Source organism: Hypanus sabinus (genome assembly GCF_030144855.1).
Source record: "Hypanus sabinus isolate sHypSab1 chromosome X1 unlocalized genomic scaffold, sHypSab1.hap1 SUPER_X1_unloc_4, whole genome shotgun sequence".
NCBI lineage: Eukaryota > Metazoa > Chordata > Chondrichthyes > Myliobatiformes > Dasyatidae > Hypanus > Hypanus sabinus.
Genome location: NW_026778973.1, coordinates 1,293,720 through 1,315,472, shown reverse-complemented (window position 1 = coordinate 1,315,472; position 21,753 = coordinate 1,293,720).

Sequence of the window (21,753 nt, the reverse complement as noted above, 5' to 3'; positions counted from 1 at the left end):
GGATAGGTGATAAATGCTGGCAGTGGATGAAGGGATGGGTAATAAATGCTGGCAGTGGAACCAGGGATGGTTTATAATTCTGGCAGTGGATCCAGGGATGGGTAGTAAATGCTGGAAGTGGATCCAGGGATAGGTGATAAATGCTGGCAGTGGATCCAGGGATGAATAATAAATGCTGGCAGTAGATCCAGGGATGGGTAATAAATGCTGGCAATGGATCCAGGGATGGGTAATCAATGCTAGAAATGGATCCAGGGATGCGAAATAAACGCTGGCAGTGGATGAAGGGATGGGTAATAGACGCTGGCAGTGGATCCAGGGATGTGTTATAATTCTGGCAGTGGATGGAGGGATGGGTTATAAATGCTGACAGTGCATCCAGGGATGGGTAATAAATGCTGGTAGTGGATTCAGGGATGGGTAATAAATGCTGACTGTGGATTCAGGGATGGGTAATAAATGCTGACTGCAGATCCAGGGATGGGTAATAAATGCTAGCAATGGATCCAGGGTGGGTAATGAATGTCTGGCAATGAACCCAGGGATAGGTAATAAATGCTTGTAGTGGATCCAGGGAATTGTAATAAATGCTGGCAGTGGATCCAGGTATTGGTAATAAATGCTAGCAATGGATCCAGGGATGGGTAATGAATGTCTGGCAATGAAGTCAGGGATAGGTAATAAATGCTGGCAGGAGTCAAGGGATTGGTAATAAATGCTGGCAGTGGATCCAGGGATGGGTTATAATTCTGGCAGTGGATCCAGGGATAGGTGATAAATGCTGGCAGTGGATGAAGGGATGGGTAATAAATGCTGGCAGTGGAACCAGGGATGGTTTATAATTCTGGCAGTGGATCCAGGGATGGGTAATAAATGCTGGAAGTGGATCCAGGGATAGGTGATAAATGCTGGAAGTGGATCCAGGGATTGGTGATAAATGCTGGCAGTGGATCCAGGGATGAATAATAAATGCTGGCAGTAGATCCAGGGATGGGTAATAAATGCTGGCAATGGATCCAGGGATGGGTAATAAATGCTAGAAATGGATCCAGGGATGCGTAATAAACGCTGGCAGTGGATGAAGGGATGGGTAATAGACGCTGGCAGTGGATCCAGGGATGTGTTATAATTCTGGCAGTGGATGGAGGGATGGGTTATAAATGCTGACAGTGCATCCAGGGATGGGTAATAAATGCTGGCAGTGGATTCAGGGATGGGTAATAAATGCTGACTGTGGATTCAGGGATGGGTAATAAATGCTGACTGTGGATCCAGGGATGGGTAATAAATGCTAGCAATGGATCCAGGGATGGGTAATGAATGTCTGGCAATGAACCCAGGGATAAGTAATAAATGCTTGTAGTGGATCCAGGGAATTGTAATAAATGCTGGTAGTGGATCCAGGTATTGGTAATAAATGCTGGTAGTGGATCCAGAGATGGGTAATAAATGCTAGCAGTGGATCAAGGGATGGGTAATAACTGTTCGTAGTGGATCCAGGGATGGGTAATAAATGCTGGCAGTGGATCCAGGGATGGGTAATAAATGCTGGTAGTGGATCCAGGGATGGGTAATAAATGCTGGGAGTGGATCCAGGCATGGGTTACAATTCTGGCAGTGGATCCAGGCATGGGTTATAATTGTGGCAGTGGGTCCTGGGATGGGTTATAATTCTGGCAGTGGATGGAGGGATGGGTTATAAATGCTGACAGTGCATCCAGGGATGGGTAATAAATGCTGGCAATGGATCCAGGGATAGGTGATAAATGCTGGCGATGGATCCAGGGATGGGTAATGAATGTCTGGCAATGAACCCAGGGATAGGTAATAAATGCTGGTAGTGGATCCAGGGATTGGTAATAAATGCTAGCAATGGATCCAGGGATGGGTAATAAATGCTGGCAGTGGATCCAGGGATGGGTAATAAATGCTGGCACTGCATCCAGGGATGTGTAATACATGCTGGTAGTGAATCCAGGGATGAGTAATAAATGCTGGCAGTGGATCCAGGAATGGGTTATACTTCTGGCAGTGGATCCAGGGATGGGTAATAAATGCTGGCAGTGGATGAAGGGATGGGTAATAAATGCTGGCAGTGTGTCAAGGGATGGGTAATAAATGCTGGCAGTGTGTCAAGGGATGGGTAATAAATGCTGGCAGTGGATCCAGGGATGGGCAATAAATGCTGGTAGTGGATCCAGGGATGAGTAATAAATGCTGGCACTGGATCCAGGGATGGGTAATAAATGCTGACAGTGGATGAAGGGATGGGTAATAAATGCTGACTGTGGATGAAGGGATGGGTAATAAATGCTGGCACTGGATCCAGGGATGTATAATACATGCTGGCAGTGGATCCAGGGATTGGTAATAAATGCTGGCACTGGATCCAGGGATGTGTAATACATGCTGGCAGTGGATCCAGGGATGTGCAATAAATGCTTGTAGTGGATCCAGGGATGAGTAATAAATGCTGGCACTGGATCCAGGGATGGGTAATAATTGCTGACAGTGGATGAAGGGATGGGTAATAAATGCTGACTGTGGATGAAGGGATGGGTAATAAATGCTGGCACTGGATCCAGTGATGTATAATACATGCTGGCAGTGGATCCAGGGATTGGTAATAAATGCTGGCACTGGATCCAGGGATGTGTAATACATGCTGGCAGTGGATCCAGGGATGGGCAATAAATGCTAGCAATGGATTCAGGGATGGGTAATAAATGTTGGCATTGGATCCAGGGATGGGTAATAAATGCTGGCAGTGGATTCAGGGATGGGTAATAAATGCTGACTGTGGATGAAGGGATGGGTAATAAATGCTGGCACTGGATCCAGGGATGTATAATACATGCTGGCAGTGGATCCAGGGATTGGTAATAAATGCTGGCACTGGATCCAGGGATGTGTAATACATGCTGGCAGTGGATCCAGGGATGTGCAATAAATGCTTGTAGTGGATCCAGGGATGAGTAATAAATGCTGGCACTGGATCCAGGGATGGGTAATAATTGCTGACAGTGGATGAAGGGATGGGTAATAAATGCTAGCAATGGATTCAGGGATGGGTAATAAATGTTGGCATTGGATCCAGGGATGGGTAATAAATGCTGACTGTGGATGAAGGGATGGGCAATAAATGCTGGCAGTGTGTCAAGGGATGGGTAATAAATGTTGGCATTGGATCCAGGGATGGGTAATAAATGCTGGCAGTGGATCCAGGGATGGGCAATAAATGCTGGTAGTGGATCCAGGGATGAGTAATAAATGCTGGCACTGGATCCAGGGATGGGTAATAAATGCTGACAGTGGATGAAGGGATGGGTAATAAATGCTGACTGTGGATGAAGGGATGGGTAATAAATGCTGGCACTGGATCCAGGGATGTATAATACATGCTGGCAGTGGATCCAGGGATTGGTAATAAATGCTGGCACTGGATCCAGGGATGTGTAATACATGCTGGCAGTGGATCCAGGGATGTGCAATAAATGCTTGTAGTGGATCCAGGGATGAGTAATAAATGCTGGCACTGGATCCAGGGATGGGTAATAATTGCTGACAGTGGATGAAGGGATGGGTAATAAATGCTGACTGTGGATGAAGGGATGGGTAATAAATGCTGGCACTGGATCCAGGGATGTATAATACATGCTGGCAGTGGATCCAGGGATTGGTAATAAATGCTGGCACTGGATCCAGGGATGTGTAATACATGCTGGCAGTGGATCCAGGGATGGGCAATAAATGCTAGCAATGGATTCAGGGATGGGTAATAAATGTTGGCATTGGATCCAGGGATGGGTAATAAATGCTGGCAGTGGATTCAGGGATGGGTAATAAATGCTGACTGTGGATGAAGGGATGGGTAATAAATGCTGGCACTGGATCCAGGGATGTATAATACATGCTGGCAGTGGATCCAGGGATTGGTAATAAATGCTGGCACTGGATCCAGGGTTGTGTAATACATGCTGGCAGTGGATCCAGGGATGTGCAATAAATGCTTGTAGTGGATCCAGGGATGAGTAATAAATGCTGGCACTGGATCCAGGGATGGGTAATAATTGCTGACAGTGGATGAAGGGATGGGTAATAAATGCTAGCAATGGATTCAGGGATGGGTAATAAATGTTGGCATTGGATCCAGGGATGGGTAATAAATGCTGACTGTGGATGAAGGGATGGGTAATAAATGCTGACTGTGGATGAAGGGATGGGTAATAAATGCTGGCAGTGGATTCAGGGATGGGTAATAAATGCTGACTGTGGATGAAGGGATGGGTAATAAATGCTAGCAATGGATTCAGGGATGGGTAATAAATGTTGGAATTGGATCCAGGGATGAGTAATAAATGCTGACTGTGGATGAAGGGATGGGTAATAAATGCTAGCAATGGATTCAGGGATGGGTAATAAATGTTGGCATTGGATCCAGGGATGGGTAATAAATGCTGGCAGTGGATTCAGGGATGGGTAATAAATGCTAGCAATGGATCCAGGGATGGGTAATGAATGTCTGGCAATGAAGTCAGGGATAGGTAATAAATGCTGGCAGGTGTCAAGGGATTGGTAATAAATGCTGGCAGTGGATCCAGGGATGGGCTATAATTCTGGCAGTGGATCCAGGGATAGGTGATAAATGCTGGCAGTGGATGAAGGGATGGGTAATAAATGCTGGCAGTGGAACCAGGGATGGTTTATAATTCTGGCAGTGGATCCAGGGATGGGTAATAAATGCTGGAAGTGGATCCAGGGATAGGTGATAAATGCTGGCAGTGGATCCAGGGATGAATAATAAATGCTGGCAGTAGATCCAGGGATGGGTAATAAATGCTGGCAATGGATCCAGGGATGGGTAATCAATGCTAGAAATGGATCCAGGGATGCGAAATAAACGCTGGCAGTGGATGAAGGGATGGGTAATAGACGCTGGCAGTGGATCCAGGGATGTGTTATAATTCTGGCAGTGGATGGAGGGATGGGTTATAAATGCTGACAGTGCATCCAGGGATGGGTAATAAATGCTGGTAGTGGATTCAGGGATGGGTAATAAATGCTGACTGTGGATTCAGGGATGGGTAATAAATGCTGACTGCGGATCCAGGGATGGGTAATAAATGCTAGCAATGGATCCAGAGTGGGTAATGAATGTCTGGCAATGAAGTCAGGGATAGGTAATAAATGCTGGCAGGTGTCAAGGGATTGGTAATAAATGCTGGCAGTGGATCCAGGGATGGGTTATAATTCTGGCAGTGGATCCAGGGATAGGTGATAAATGCTGGCAGTGGATGAAGGGATGGGTAATAAATGCTGGCAGTGGAACCAGGGATGGTTTATAATTCTGGCAGTGGATCCAGGGATGGGTAGTAAATGCTGGAAGTGGATCCAGGGATAGGTGATAAATGCTGGCAGTGGATCCAGGGATGAATAATAAATGCTGGCAGTAGATCCAGGGATGGGTAATAAATGCTGGCAATGGATCCAGGGATGGGTAATCAATGCTAGAAATGGATCCAGGGATGCGAAATAAACGCTGGCAGTGGATGAAGGGATGGGTAATAGACGCTGGCAGTGGATCCAGGGATGTGTTATAATTCTGGCAGTGGATGGAGGGATGGGTTATAAATGCTGACAGTGCATCCAGGGATGGGTAATAAATGCTGGTAGTGGATTCAGGGATGGGTAATAAATGCTGACTGTGGATTCAGGGATGGGTAATAAATGCTGACTGCGGATCCAGGGATGGGTAATAAATGCAAGCAATGGATCCAGGGTGGGTAATGAATGTCTGGCAATGAACCCAGGGATAGGTAATAAATGCTTGTAGTGGATCCAGGGAATTGTAATAAATGCTGGCAGTGGATCCAGGTATTGGTAATAAATGCTAGCAATGGATCCAGTGATGGGTAATGAATGTCTGGCAATGAAGTCAGGGATAGGTAATAAATGCTGGCAGGTGTCAAGGGATTGGTAATAAATGCTGGCAGTGGATCCAGGGATGGGTTATAATTCTGGCAGTGGATCCAGGGATAGGTGATAAATGCTGGCAGTGGATGAAGGGATGGGTAATAATTGCTGGCAGTGGAACCAGGGATGGTTTATAATTCTGGCAGTGGATCCAGGGATGGGTAATAAATGCTGGAAGTGGATCCAGGGATAGGTGATAAATGCTGGCAGTGGATCCAGGGATGAATAATAAATGCTGGCAGTAGATCCAGGGATGGGTAATAAATGCTGGCAATGGATCCAGGGATGGGTAATAAATGCTAGAAATGGATCCAGGGATGCGTAATAAACGCTGGCAGTGGATGAAGGGATGGGTAATAGACGCTGGCAGTGGATCCAGGGATGTGTTATAATTCTGGCAGTGGATGGAGGGATGGGTTATAAATGCTGACAGTGCATCCAGGGATGGGTAATAAATGCTGGCAGTGGATTCAGGGATGGGTAATAAATGCTGACTGTGGATTCAGGGATGGGTAATAAATGCTGACTGTGGATCCAGGGATGGGTAATAAATGCTAGCAATGGATCCAGGGATGGGTAATGAATGTCTGGCAATGAACCCAGGGATAGGTAATAAATGCTTGTAGTGGATCCAGGGAATTGTAATAAATGCTGGTAGTGCATCCAGGTATTGGTAATAAATGCTAGCAATGGATCCAGGGATGGGTAATGAATGTCTGGCAATGAAGTCAGGGATAGGTAATAAATGCTGGCAGGTGTCAAGGGATTGGTAATAAATGCTGGCAGTGGATCCAGGGATGGGTTATAATTCTGGCAGTGGATCCAGGGATAGGTGATAAATGCTGGCAGTGGATGAAGGGATGGGTAATAAATGCTGGCAGTGGAACCAGGGATGGTTTATAATTCTGGCAGTGGATCCAGGGATGGGTAATAAATGCTGGAAGTGGATCCAGGGATAGGTGATAAATGCTGGAAGTGGATCCAGGGATTGGTGATAAATGCTGGCAGTGGATCCAGGGATGAATAATAAATGCTGGCAGTGGATCCAGGGATGGGTAATAAATGCTGGTAGTGGATCCAGGGATGGGTAATAAATGCTGGGAGTGGATCCAGGCATGGGTTACAATTCTGGCAGTGGATCCAGGCATGGGTTATAATTGTGGCAGTGGGTCCTGGGATGGGTTATAATTCTGGCAGTGGATGGAGGGATGGGTTATAAATGCTGACAGTGCATCCAGGGATGGGTAATAAATGCTGGCAATGGATCCAGGGATAGGTGATAAATGCTGGCGATGGATCCAGGGATGGGTAATGAATGTCTGGCAATGAACCCAGGGATAGGTAATAAATGCTGGTAGTGGATCCAGGGATTGGTAATAAATGCTAGCAATGGATCCAGGGATGGGTAATAAATGCTGGCAGTGGATCCAGGGATGGGTAATAAATGCTGGCACTGCATCCAGGGATGTGTAATAAATGGCTGGCAGTGGATCCAGGAATGGGTTATACTTCTGGCAGTGGATCCAGGGATGGGTAATAAATGCTGGCAGTGGATGAAGGGATGGGTAATAAATGCTGGCAGTGTGTCAAGGGATGGGTAATAAATGCTGGCAGTGTGTCAAGGGATGGGTAATAAATGCAGGCAGTGGATCCAGGGATGGGCAATAAATGCTGGTAGTGGATCCAGGGATGAGTAATAAATGCTGGCACTGGATCCAGGGATGGGTAATAAATGCTGACAGTGGATGAAGGGATGGGTAATAAATGCTAGCAATGGATTCAGGGATGGGTAATAAATGTTGGCATTGGATCCAGGGATGGGTAATAAATGCTGGCAGTGGATTCAGGGATGGGTAATAAATGCTGACTGTGGATGAAGGGATGGGTAATAAATGCTGGCACTGGATCCAGGGATGTATAATACATGCTGGCAGTGGATCCAGGGATTGGTAATAAATGCTGGCACTGGATCCAGGGATGTGTAATACATGCTGGCAGTGGATCCAGGGATGTGCAATAAATGCTTGTAGTGGATCCAGGGATGAGTAATAAATGCTGGCACTGGATCCAGGGATGGGTAATAATTGCTGACAGTGGATGAAGGGATGGGTAATAAATGCTAGCAATGGATTCAGGGATGGGTAATAAATGTTGGCATTGGATCCAGGGATGGGTAATAAATGCTGACTGTGGATGAAGGGATGGGTAATAAATGCTGACTGTGGATGAAGGGATGGGTAATAAATGCTGGCCGTGGATTCAGGGATGGGTAATAAATGCTGACTGTGGATGAAGGGATGGGTAATAAATGCTAGCAATGGATTCAGGGATGGGTAATAAATGATGGAATTGGATCCAGGGATGAGTAATAAATGCTGACTGTGGATGAAGGGATGGGTAATAAATGCTAGCAATGGATTCAGGGATGGGTAATAAATGTTGGCATTGGATCCAGGGATGGGTAATAAATGCTGGCAGTGGATTCAGGGATGGGTAATAAATGCTAGCAATGGATCCAGGGATGGGTAATGAATGTCTGGCAATGAAGTCAGGGATAGGTAATAAATGCTGGCAGGTGTCAAGGGATTGGTAATAAATGCTGGCAGTGGATCCAGGGATGGGCTATAATTCTGGCAGTGGATCCAGGGATAGGTGATAAATGCTGGCAGTGGATGAAGGGATGGGTAATAAATGCTGGCAGTGGAACCAGGGATGGTTTATAATTCTGGCAGTGGATCCAGGGATGGGTAATAAATGCTGGCAGTGGATCCAGGGATGGGTAATAAATGCTGGTAGTGGATCCAGGGATGGGTAATAAATGCTGGGAGTGGATCCAGGCATGGGTTACAATTCTGGCAGTGGATCCAGGCATGGGTTATAATTGTGGCAGTGGGTCCTGGGATGGGTTATAATTCTGGCAGTGGATGGAGGGATGGGTTATAAATGCTGACAGTGCATCCAGGGATGGGTAATAAATGCTGGCAATGGATCCAGGGATAGGTGATAAATGCTGGCGATGGATCCAGGGATGGGTAATGAATGTCTGGCAATGAACCCAGGGATAGGTAATAAATGCTGGTAGTGGATCCAGGGATTGGTAATAAATGCTAGCAATGGATCCAGGGATGGGTAATAAATGCTGGCAGTGGATCCAGGGATGGGTAATAAATGCTGGCACTGCATCCAGGGATGTGTAATACATGCTGGTAGTGGATCCAGGGATGAGTAATAAATGCTGGCAGTGGATCCAGGAATGGGTTATACTTCTGGCAGTGGATCCAGGGATGGGTAATAAATGCTGGCAGTGGATGAAGGGATGGGTAATAAATGCTGGCAGTGTGTCAAGGGATGGGTAATAAATGCTGGCAGTGTGTCAAGGGATGGGTAATAAATGCTGGCAGTGGATCCAGGGATGGGCAATAAATGCTGGTAGTGGATCCAGGGATGAGTAATAAATGCTGGCACTGGATCCAGGGATGGGTAATAAATGCTGACAGTGGATGAAGGGATGGGTAATAAATGCTAGCAATGGATTCAGGGATGGGTAATAAATGTTGGCATTGGATCCAGGGATGGGTAATAAATGCTGGCAGTGGATTCAGGGATGGGTAATAAATGCTGACTGTGGATGAAGGGATGGGTAATAAATGCTGGCACTGGATCCAGGGATGTATAATACATGCTGGCAGTGGATCCAGGGATTGGTAATAAATGCTGGCACTGGATCCAGGGATGTGTAATACATGCTGGCAGTGGATCCAGGGATGTGCAATAAATGCTTGTAGTGGATCCAGGGATGAGTAATTAATGCTGGCACTGGATCCAGGGATGGGTAATAATTGCTGACAGTGGATGAAGGGATGGGTAATAAATGCTAGCAATGGATTCAGGGATGGGTAATAAATGTTGGCATTGGATCCAGGGATGGGTAATAAATGCTGACTGTGGATGAAGGGATGGGTAATAAATGCTGACTGTGGATGAAGGGATGGGTAATAAATGCTGGCAGTGGATTCAGGGATGGGTAATAAATGCTGACTGTGGATGAAGGGATGGGTAATAAATGCTAGCAATGGATTCAGGGATGGGTAATAAATGTTGGAATTGGATCCAGGGATGAGTAATAAATGCTGACTGTGGATGAAGGGATGGGTAATAAATGCTAGCAATGGATTCAGGGATGGGTAATAAATGTTGGCATTGGATCCAGGGATGGGTAATAAATGCTGGCAGTGGATTCAGGGATGGGTAATAAATGCTAGCAATGGATCCAGGGATGGGTAATGAATGTCTGGCAATGAAGTCAGGGATAGGTAATAAATGCTGGCAGTTGTCAAGGGATTGGTAATAAATGCTGGCAGTGGATCCAGGGATGGGCTATAATTCTGGCAGTGGATCCAGGGATAGGTGATAAATGCTGGCAGTGGATGAAGGGATGGGTAATAAATGCTGGCAGTGGAACCAGGGATGGTTTATAATTCTGGCAGTGGATCCAGGGATGGGTAATAAATGCTGGAAGTGGATCCAGGGATAGGTGATAAATGCTGGCAGTGGATCCAGGGATGAATAATAAATGCTGGCAGTAGATCCAGGGATGGGTAATAAATGCTGGCAATGGATCCAGGGATGGGTAATCAATGCTAGAAATGGATCCAGGGATGCGAAATAAACGCTGGCAGTGGATGAAGGGATGGGTAATAGACGCTGGCAGTGGATCCAGGGATGTGTTATAATTCTGGCAGTGGATGGAGGGATGGGTTATAAATGCTGACAGTGCATCCAGGGATGGGTAATAAATGCTGACTGTGGATTCAGGGATGGGTAATAAATGCTGACTGTGGATCCAGGGATGGGTAATAAATGCTAGCAATGGATCCAGGGTGGGTAATGAATGTCTGGCAATAAACCCAGGGATAGGTAATAAATGCTTGTAGTGGATCCAGGGAATTGTAATAAATGCTGGTAGTGGATCCAGGTATTGGTAATAAATGCTAGCAATGGATCCAGGGATGGGTAATGAATGTCTGGCAATGAAGTCAGGGATAGGTAATAAATGCTGGCAGGTGTCAAGGGATTGGTAATAAATGCTGGCAGTGGATCCAGGGATGGGTTATAATTCTGGCATTGGATCCAGGGATAGGTGATAAATGCTGGCAGTGGATGAAGGGATGGGTAATAATTGCTGGCAGTGGAACCAGGGATGGTTTATAATTCTGGCAGTGGATCCAGGGATGGGTAATAAATGCTGGAAGTGGATCCAGGGATAGGTGATAAATGCTGGCAGTGGATCCAGGGATGAATAATAAATGCTGGCAGTAGATCCAGGGATGGGTAATAAATGCTGGCAATGGATCCAGGGATGGGTAATAAATGCTAGAAATGGATCCAGGGATGCGTAATAAACGCTGGCAGTGGATGAAGGGATGGGTAATAGACGCTGGCAGTGGATCCAGGGATGTGTTATAATTCTGGCAGTGGATGGAGGGATGGGTTATAAATGCTGACTGTGGATTCAGGGATGGGTAATAAATGCTGACTGTGGATCCAGGGATGGGTAATAAATGCTAGCAATGGATCCAGGGATGGGTAATGAATGTCTGGCAATGAACCCAGGGATAGGTAATAAATGCTTGTAGTGGATCCAGGGAATTGTAATAAATGCTGGTAGTGGATCCAGGTATTGGTAATAAATGCTAGCAATGGATCCAGGGATGGGTAATGAATGTCTGGCAATGAAGTCAGGGATAGGTAATAAATGCTGGCAGGTGTCAAGGGATTGGTAATAAATGCTGGCAGTGGATCCAGGGATGGGTTATAATTCTGGCAGTGGATGCAGGGATAGGTGATAAATGCTGGCAGTGGATGAAGGGATGGGTAATAAATGCTGGCAGTGGAACCAGGGATGGTTTATAATTCTGGCAGTGGATCCAGGGATGGGTAATAAATGCTGGAAGTGGATCCAGGGATAGGTGATAAATGCTGTCAGTGGATCCAGGGATGAATAATAAATGCTGGCAGTAGATCCAGGGATGGGTAATAAATGCTGGCAATGGATCCAGGGATGGGTAATAAATGCTAGAAATGGATCCAGGGATGCGTAATAAACGCTGGCAGTGGATGAAGGGATGGGTAATAGAGGCTGGCAGTGGATCCAGGGATGTGTTATAATTCTGGCAGTGGATGGAGGGATGGGTTATAAATGCTGACAGTGCATCCAGGGATGGGTAATAAATGCTGGCAGTGGATTCAGGGATGGGTAATAAATGCTGACTGTGGATTCAGGGATGGGTAATAAATGCTGACTGTGGATCCAGGGATGGGTAATAAATGCTAGCAATGGATCGAGGGATTGGTAATAAATGCTAGCAATGGATCCAGGGATGGGTAATGAATGTCTGGCAATGAACCCAGGGATAGGTAATAAATGCTTGTAGTGGATCCAGGGATTTGTAATAAATGCTAGCAATGGATCCAGGGAAGGGTAATAAATGCTGACAGTGGATCCAGGGATGGGTAATAAATGCTAGCAATGGATCCAGGGATGGGTAATAAATGTTGGCATTGGATCCAGGGATGGGTAATAAATGCTGGCAGTGGATTCAGGGATGGGTAATAAATGCTGACTGTGGATGAAGGGATGGGTAATAAATGCTGGCACTGGATCCAGGGATGTATAATACATGCTGGCAGTGGATCCAGGGATTGGTAATAAATGCTGGCACTGGATCCAGGGATGTGTAATACATGCTGGCAGTGGATCCAGGGATGTGCAATAAATGCTTGTAGTGGATCCAGGGATGAGTAATAAATGCTGGCACTGGATCCAGGGATGGGTAATAATTGCTGACAGTGGATGAAGGGATGGGTAATAAATGCTAGCAATGGATTCAGGGATGGGTAATAAATGTTGGCATTGGATCCAGGGATGGGTAATAAATGCTGACTGTGGATGAAGGGATGGGTAATAAATGCTGACTGTGGATGAAGGGATGGGTAATAAATGCTGGCAGTTGATTCAGGGATGGGTAATAAATGCTGACTGTGGATGAAGGGATGGGTAATAAATGCTAGCAATGGATTCAGGGATGGGTAATAAATGTTGGAATTGGATCCAGGGATGAGTAATAAATGCTGACTGTGGATGAAGGGATGGGTAATAAATGCTAGCAATGGATTCAGGGATGGGTAATAAATGTTGGCATTGGATCCAGGGATGGGTAATAAATGCTGGCAGTGGATTCAGGGATGGGTAATAAATGCTAGCAATGGATCCAGGGATGGGTAATGAATGTCTGGCAATGAAGTCAGGGATAGGTAATAAATGCTGGCAGGTGTCAAGGGATTGGTAATAAATGCTGGCAGTGGATCCAGGGATGGGCTATAATTCTGGCAGTGGATCCAGGGATAGGTGATAAATGCTGGCAGTGGATGAAGGGATGGGTAATAAATGCTGGCAGTGGAACCAGGGATGGTTTATAATTCTGGCAGTGGATCCAGGGATGGGTAATAAATGCTGGAAGTGGATCCAGGGATAGGTGATAAATGCTGGCAGTGGATCCAGGGATGAATAATAAATGCTGGCAGTAGATCCAGGGATGGGTAATAAATGCTGGCAATGGATCCAGGGATGGGTAATCAATGCTAGAAATGGATCCAGGGATGCGAAATAAACGCTGGCAGTGGATGAAGGGATGGGTAATAGACGCTGGCAGTGGATCCAGGGATGTGTTATAATTCTGGCAGTGGATGGAGGGATGGGTTATAAATGCTGACAGTGCATCCAGGGATGGGTAATAAATGCTGACTGTGGATTCAGGGATGGGTAATAAATGCTGACTGTGGATCCAGGGATGGGTAATAAATGCTAGCAATGGATCCAGGGTGGGTAATGAATGTCTGGCAATAAACCCAGGGATAGGTAATAAATGCTTGTAGTGGATCCAGGGAATTGTAATAAATGCTGGTAGTGGATCCAGGTATTGGTAATAAATGCTAGCAATGGATCCAGGGATGGGTAATGAATGTCTGGCAATGAAGTCAGGGATAGGTAATAAATGCTGGCAGGTGTCAAGGGATTGGTAATAAATGCTGGCAGTGGATCCAGGGATGGGTTATAATTCTGGCATTGGATCCAGGGATAGGTGATAAATGCTGGCAGTGGATGAAGGGATGGGTAATAATTGCTGGCAGTGGAACCAGGGATGGTTTATAATTCTGGCAGTGGATCCAGGGATGGGTAATAAATGCTGGAAGTGGATCCAGGGATAGGTGATAAATGCTGGCAGTGGATCCAGGGATGAATAATAAATGCTGGCAGTAGATCCAGGGATGGGTAATAAATGCTGGCAATGGATCCAGGGATGGGTAATAAATGCTAGAAATGGATCCAGGGATGCGTAATAAACGCTGGCAGTGGATGAAGGGATGGGTAATAGACGCTGGCAGTGGATCCAGGGATGTGTTATAATTCTGGCAGTGGATGGAGGGATGGGTTATAAATGCTGACTGTGGATTCAGGGATGGGTAATAAATGCTGACTGTGGATCCAGGGATGGGTAATAAATGCTAGCAATGGATCCAGGGATGGGTAATGAATGTCTGGCAATGAACCCAGGGATAGGTAATAAATGCTTGTAGTGGATCCAGGGAATTGTAATAAATGCTGGTAGTGGATCCAGGTATTGGTAATAAATGCTAGCAATGGATCCAGGGATGGGTAATGAATGTCTGGCAATGAAGTCAGGGATAGGTAATAAATGCTGGCAGGTGTCAAGGGATTGGTAATAAATGCTGGCAGTGGATCCAGGGATGGGTTATAATTCTGGCAGTGGATGCAGGGATAGGTGATAAATGCTGGCAGTGGATGAAGGGATGGGTAATAAATGCTGGCAGTGGAACCAGGGATGGTTTATAATTCTGGCAGTGGATCCAGGGATGGGTAATAAATGCTGGAAGTGGATCCAGGGATAGGTGATAAATGCTGTCAGTGGATCCAGGGATGAATAATAAATGCTGGCAGTAGATCCAGGGATGGGTAATAAATGCTGGCAATGGATCCAGGGATGGGTAATAAATGCTAGAAATGGATCCAGGGATGCGTAATAAACGCTGGCAGTGGATGAAGGGATGGGTAATAGAGGCTGGCAGTGGATCCAGGGATGTGTTATAATTCTGGCAGTGGATGGAGGGATGGGTTATAAATGCTGACAGTGCATCCAGGGATGGGTAATAAATGCTGGCAGTGGATTCAGGGATGGGTAATAAATGCTGACTGTGGATTCAGGGATGGGTAATAAATGCTAGCAATGGATCGAGGGATTGGTAATAAATGCTAGCAATGGATCCAGGGATGGGTAATGAATGTCTGGCAATGAACCCAGGGATAGGTAATAAATGCTTGTAGTGGATCCAGGGATTTGTAATAAATGCTAGCAATGGATCCAGGGAAGGGTAATAAATGCTGACAGTGGATCCAGGGATGGGTAATAAATGCTAGCTATGGATCCAGGGATGGGTTATAATTCTGGCAGTGGATCCAGGGATGGGTTATAAATGCTGGCAGTGGATCCAGGGATGGGTTATAATTCTGGCAGTGGATGGAGGGATGGGTTATAAATGCTAGAAATCGATCCAGGGATGCGAAATAAACGCTGGCAGTGGATGAACGGATGGGTAATTGACGCTGGCAGTGCATCCAGGGATGTGTTATAATTCTGGCAGTGGATGGAGGGATGGGTTATAAATGCTGACAGTGCATCCAGGGATGGGTAATAAATGCTGGTAGTGGATTCAGGGATGGGTAATAAATGCTGACTGTGGATTCAGGGATGGGTAAGTAATGCTGGCTGTGGATCGAGGGATTGGTAATAAATGCTAGCAATGGATCCAGGGATGGGTAATGAATGTCTGGCAATGAACCCAGGGATAGGTAATAAATGCTTGTAGTGGATCCAGGGAATTGTAATAAATGCTGGTAGTGGATCCAGGTATTGGTAATAAATGCTAGCAATGGATCCAGGGATGGGTAATGAATGTCTGGCAATGAAGTCAGGGATAGGTAATAAATGCTGGCAGGTGTCAAGGGATTGGTAATAAATGCTGGCAGTGGATCCAGGGATGGGTTATCATTCTGGCAGTGGATCCAGGGATAGGTGATAAATGCTGGCAGTGGATGAAGGGATGGGTAATAAATGCTGGCAGTGGAACCAGGGATGGTTTATAATTCTGGCAGTGGATCCAGGGATGGGTAATAAATGCTGGAAGTGGATCCAGGGATAGGTGATAAATGCTGGCAGTGGATCCAGGGATGAATAATAAATGCTGGCAGTAGATCCAGGAATGGGTAATAAATGCTGGCAATGGATCCAGGGATGGGTAATAAATGCTAGAAATGGATCCAGGGATGCGTAATAAACGCTGGCAGTGGATGAAGGGATGGGTAATAGACGCTGGCAGTGGATCCAGGGATGTGTTATAATTCTGGCAGTGGATGGTGGGATGGGTTATAAATGCTGACAGTGCATCCAGGGATGGGTAATAAATGCTGGCAGTGGATTCAGTGATGGGTAATAAATGCTGACTGTGGATTCAGGGATGGGTAATAAATGCTGACTGTGGATCCAGGGATGGGTAATAAATGCTAGCAATGGATCGAGGGATTGGTAATAAATGCTAGCAATGGATCCAGGGATGGGTAATGAATGTCTGGCAATGAACCCAGGGATAGGTAATAAATGCTTGTAGTGGATCCAGGGATTTGTAATAAATGCTAGCAATGGATCCAGGGAAGGGTAATAAATGCTGACAGTGGATCCAGGAATTGGTAACAAATGCTAGCAATGGATCCAGGGATGGGTTATAATTCTGGCAGTGGATCAAGGGATGGGTTATAAATGCTGGCAGTGGATCCAGGGATGGGTTATAATTCTGGCAGTGGATGGAGGGATGGGTTATAAATGCTGACAGTGCATCCAGGGATGGGTAATAAATGCTGGCCATGGATCCAGGAATGGGTAATAAATGCTGGTAGTGGATCCAGGGATGGGTAATAAATGCTGACAGTGGATGAAGGGATGGGTAATAAATGCTAGCAATGGATTCAGGGATGGATCATAAATGTTGGCATTGGATCCAGGGATGGGTAATAAATGCTGGCAGTGGTTTCAGGGATGGGTAATAAATGCTGACTGTGGATGAAGGGATGGGTAATAAATGCTAGCAATGGATTCAGAGATGGGTCATAAATGTTGGCATTGGATCCAGGGATGGGTAATAAATGCTGGCAGTGGTTTCAGGGATGGGTAATAAATGCTGACTGTGGATGAAGGGATGGGTAATAAATGCTTGCAGTGGATTCAGGGATGGGTAATAAATCCTGACTGTGGATGAAGGGATGGGTAATAAATGCTAGCAATGGATAAAGGGATGGGTAATAAATGTTGGCATTGGATCCAGGGATGGGTAATAAATGCTGACAGTGGATCCAGGGATGGGTAATAAATGCTAGCAATGGATCCAGGGATGGAGAATAAATTCTGGCAGTGGTTCCAGGGATGAGTAATAAATGCTAGCAATGGATCCAGGGATTGGTAATAAATGCTGGCAATGGATCCAGGGATTGGTAATAAATGCTGGCAGTGGATCCAGGGATGGGTTATAATTCTGGCAGTGGATCCAGGGATGGGTTATAAATGCTGGCAGTGGATCCAGGGATGGGTTATAATTCTGGCAGTGGATGGAGGGATGGGTTATAAATGCTAGAAATCGATCCAGGGATGCGAAATAAACGCTGGCAGTGGATGAACGGATGGGTAATTGACGCTGGCAGTGGATCCAGGGATGTGTTATAATTCTGGCAGTGGATGGAGGGATGGGTTATAAATGCTGACAGTGCATCCAGGGATGGGTAATAAATGCTGGTAGTGGATTCAGGGATGGGTAATAAATGCTGACTGTGGATTCAGAGATGGGTAAGTAATGCTGGCTGTGGATCGAGGGATTGGTAATAAATGCTAGCAATGGATCCAGGGATGGGTAATGAATGTCTGGCAATGAACCCAGGGATAGGTAATAAATGCTTGTAGTGGATCCAGGGAATTGTAATAAATGCTGGTAGTGGATCCAGGTATTGGTAATAAATGCTAGCAATGGATCCAGGGATGGGTAATGAATGTCTGGCAATGAAGTCAGGGATAGGTAATAAATGCTGGCAGGTGTCAAGGGATTGGTAATAAATGCTGGCAGTGGATCCAGGGATGGGTTATAATTCTGGCAGTGGATCCAGGGATAGGTGATAAATGCTGGCAGTGGATGAAGGGATGGGTAATAAATGCTGGCAGTGGAACCAGGGATGGTTTATAATTCTGGCAGTGGATCCAGGGATGGGTAATAAATGCTGGAAGTGGATCCAGGGATAGGTGATAAATGCTGGCAGTGGATCCAGGGATGAATAATAAATGCTGGCAGTAGATCCAGGAATGGGTAATAAATGCTGGCAATGGATCCAGGGATGGGTAATAAATGCTAGAAATGGATCCAGGGATGCGTAATAAACGCTGGCAGTGGATGAAGGGATGGGTAATAGACGCTGGCAGTGGATCCAGGGATGTGTTATAATTCTGGCAGTGGATGGTGGGATGGGTTATAAATGCTGACAGTGCATCCAGGGATGGGTAATAAATGCTGGCAGTGGATTCAGGGATGGGTAATAAATGCTGACTGTGGATTCAGGGATGGGTAATAAATGCTGACTGTGGATCCAGGGATGGGTAATAAATGCTAGCAATGGATCGAGGGATTGGTAATAAATGCTAGCAATGGATCCAGGGATGGGTAATGAATGTCTGGCAATGAACCCAGGGATAGGTAATAAATGCTTGTAGTGGATCCAGGGATTTGTAATAAATGCTAGCAATGGATCCAGGGAAGGGTAATAAATGCTGACAGTGGATCCAGGAATTGGTAACAAATGCTAGCAATGGATCCAGGGATGGGTTATAATTCTGGCAGTGGATCAAGGGATGGGTTATAAATGCTGGCAGTGGATCCAGGGATGGGTTATAATTCTGGCAGTGGATGGAGGGATGGGTTATAAATGCTGACAGTGCATCCAGGGATGGGTAATAAATGCTGGCCATGGATCCAGGAATGGGTAATAAATGCTGGTAGTGGATCCAGGGATGGGTAATAAATGCTGACAGTGGATGAAGGGATGGGTAATAAATGCTAGCAATGGATTCAGGGATGGATCATAAATGTTGGCATTGGATCCAGGGATGGGTAATAAATGCTGGCAGTGGTTTCAGGGATGGGTAATAAATGCTGACTGTGGATGAAGGGATGGGTAATAAATGCTAGCAATGGATTCAGAGATGGGTCATAAATGTTGGCATTGGATCCAGGGATGGGTAATAAATGCTGGCAGTGGTTTCAGGGATGGGTAATAAATGCTGACTGTGGATGAAGGGATGGGTAATAAATGCTTGCAGTGGATTCAGGGATGGGTAATAAATCCTGACTGTGGATGAAGGGATGGGTAATAAATGCTAGCAATGGATTCAGGGATGGGTAATAAATGTTGGCATTGGATCCAGGGATGGGTAATAAATGCTGACAGTGGATCCAGGGATGGGTAATAAATGCTAGCAATGGATCCAGGGATGGAGAATAAATTCTGGCAGTGGTTCCAGGGATGAGTAATAAATGCTAGCAATGGATCCAGGGATTGGTAATAAATGCTGGCAATGGATCCAGGGATTGGTAATAAATGCTGGCAGTGGATCCAGGGATGGGTAATAAATGCTAGCAATGGATCCACGAATGGGTAATAAATGCTGACAGTGCATGAAAATATGGGTAATAAATGCTAGCAGTGGATCAGGGGATGGGTTATAATTCTGGCAGTGGATCCAGGGATGGGTAATACATGCTGGCAGTGGATCCATGGATGGGTAATAAATGCTGGCACTGGATCCAGGGATGGGTAATAAATGCTAGCAATGGATCCAGGGTTGGGAAATAAATGCTAGCAATAGATCCAGGGATGGGAAATAAATGCTAGCAATAGATCCAGGGATGGGTATGAAATGGTTGTAGTGGATCCAGGGAAGGGTAATAAATGCTAGCAATGGATCCAGGGATGGGAAATACATGCTGGCACTGGATCCAGGGATGGGTAATAAATGCTAGAAATGGATCCAGGGATGCGTAATAAACGCTGGCAGTGGATGAAGGGATGGGTAATAGACGCTGGCAGTGGATCCAGGGATGGGTAATAAATGCTGACAGTGGATGAAGGGATGGGTAATAAATGCTAGCAATGGATTCCGGGATGGGTAATAAATGTTGGCATTGGATCCAGGGATGGGTAATAAATGCTGGCAGTGGATTCAGAGATGGGTAATAAATGCTGACTGTGGATGAAGGGATGGGTAATAAATGCTGGCACTGGATCCAGGGATGTATAATACATGCTGGCAGTGGATCCAGGAATTGGTAATAAATGCTGGCACTGGATCCAGGGATGTGTAATACATGCTGGCAGTGGATCCAGGGATGGGCAATAAATGCTGGTGGTGGATCCAGGGATGAGTAATAAATGCTGGCACTGGATCCAGGGATGGGTAATAAATGCTGACAGTGGATGAAGGGATGGGTAATAAATGCTAGCAATGGATTCAGGGATGGGTAATAAATGTTGGCATTGGATCCAGGGATGGGCAATAAATGCTGGCAGTGGATTCAGGGATGGGTAATAAATGCTGACTGTGGATGAAGGGATGGGTAATAAATGCTGGCAGTGGATTCAGAGATGGGTAATAAATTCTGACTGTGGATGAAGGGATGGGTAATAAATGCTAGCAATGGATCCAGGGATGGAGAATAAATTCTGGCAGTGGTTCCAGGGATGAGTAATAAATGCTAGCAATGGATCCAGGGATTGGTAATAAATGCTGGCAATGGATCCAGGGATTGGTAATAAATGCTGGCAGTGGATCCAGGGATGGGTAATAAATGCTAGCAATGGATCCACGAATGGGTAATAAATGCTGACAGTGCATGAAAATATGGGTAATAAATGCTGGGAGTGGATCCAGGGAAGGGTAATAAATGCTAGCAGTGGATCAGGGGATGGGTTATAATTCTGGCAGTGGATCCAGGGATGGGTAATACATGCTGGCAGTGGATCCATGGATGGGTAATAAATGCTGGCACTGGATCCAGGGATGGGTAATAAATGCTAGCAATGGATCCAGGGTTGGGAAATAAATGCTAGCAATAGATCCAGGGATGGGAAATAAATGCTAGCAATAGATCCAGGGATGGGTATGAAATGGTTGTAGTGGATCCAGGGAAGGGTAATAAATGCTAGCAATGGATCCAGGGATGGGAAATACATGCTGGCACTGGATCCAGGGATGGGTAATAAATGCTAGCAATGGATCCAGGGATAGGTAATAAATGCTGGTATGGATGAAGGGATGGGTAATAAATGCTGGTATGGATGAAGGGATGGGTAATAAATGCTGGCAGTGGATCCAGTGATAGGTAATAAATGCTAGCAGTGGATCTAGGGATGGGTAATAAATGCTAGCAGTGGATCCAGGGATGGGTAATAAATGCTGCTATGGATGAAGGGATGGGTAATAAATGCTGGCAGTGGATCCAATGATGGGTAATAAATGCTGGCAATGGATCCAGGGATGGGTAATAAATGCTGACAGTGGATGAAGGGATGGGTAATAAATGCTAGCAATGGATCCAGGGATGGGTAATAAATGC